Here is a 1,049-nt window from a genome sequence, read left to right as displayed (position 1 = left end):
GTAAAAGAGGTACTGGAAGTTTTGCACTGAAATTCTGATGCAATGCAGGCATGCCAATTTTAAGATGCAACACCACTAAAATCTTTTTTATAGAATAGTAATTGGGTTTATTTCATCAGCTTCATTATCTTTGTACTAAATACATTTGAGAAATGAGCCAATTTTGCCTAAAATGTTCTAATCCTGACATGCTCTGTTCAACAGGATATTTCCCCAAGGACTTGACTTCATCTCATCATTTACTCAAAAAGTTGTGGTCAGTTTAAATTTTAGAGTCAAGACCTGTCCAGTGACAGCACACAAACAAGTCAAATGCAAAACTTCTAGTATCTGTTCAATTTTATTAGCAGATGCTGCTTTTAATTCAAAAAAACGACAGTATAACTGTCATAATTATGGAAGGCACTGCTTCCGATAATTATCTTCTATAAAAAAATGAAACACCATTTATAGTGAACTCTGTCACTGATAAATAAAAACAAATAAATATATCTCAGTGCCAAATAACAGAAAGCTTTCCCATGAGGTTAACATTCTGGCCAAACTTTGGCAAATATAATAGTTTAGATTTGACAAACTGAGCAAGAGTGATATCTTTTTCAATAGTCCGTATCAATCTGACATATTCAGGACTGCATGGAAAAGTCACTAAAGCCAATTTTCTTCTTGGGGGAGGGGCAGAGAGGTGGGGGACAGCACAAAAAAGTTCTTTGGCTTCTAGTCTCCTCTATTCATGAAGAATTCTAGGGTATACAACAGGGTCATGCTTCTGTGATAATCACCAAATGCAAATTTATTCAGGTGAATCACCTCTATTTTAGACACTCCTGGCAAGGAAGTCCTAGTCTTCTCCCCGAGTGGCTCTGTTTCAGAGGGAGAAAAACTATCACGTCTCATAACCTTATCTATCCCTTGGCCAACAGCAAGAGATAACATATTAAAAGTGGACAATTAAAGGTCCTCAGTAGGCACCTTCCTTCCCATGTTCAAAGTGACAGTTGTTGGATTTATGGATCCCCTAGCTACTTTTGGTTGTGTGAAGGAGATCA

The sequence above is a fragment of the Notamacropus eugenii genome, chromosome 5 (assembly GCF_028372415.1).
Source record: "Notamacropus eugenii isolate mMacEug1 chromosome 5, mMacEug1.pri_v2, whole genome shotgun sequence".
NCBI classification, from domain to species: domain Eukaryota; kingdom Metazoa; phylum Chordata; class Mammalia; order Diprotodontia; family Macropodidae; genus Notamacropus; species Notamacropus eugenii.
Note: the sequence above shows the minus strand (reverse complement) of the source record.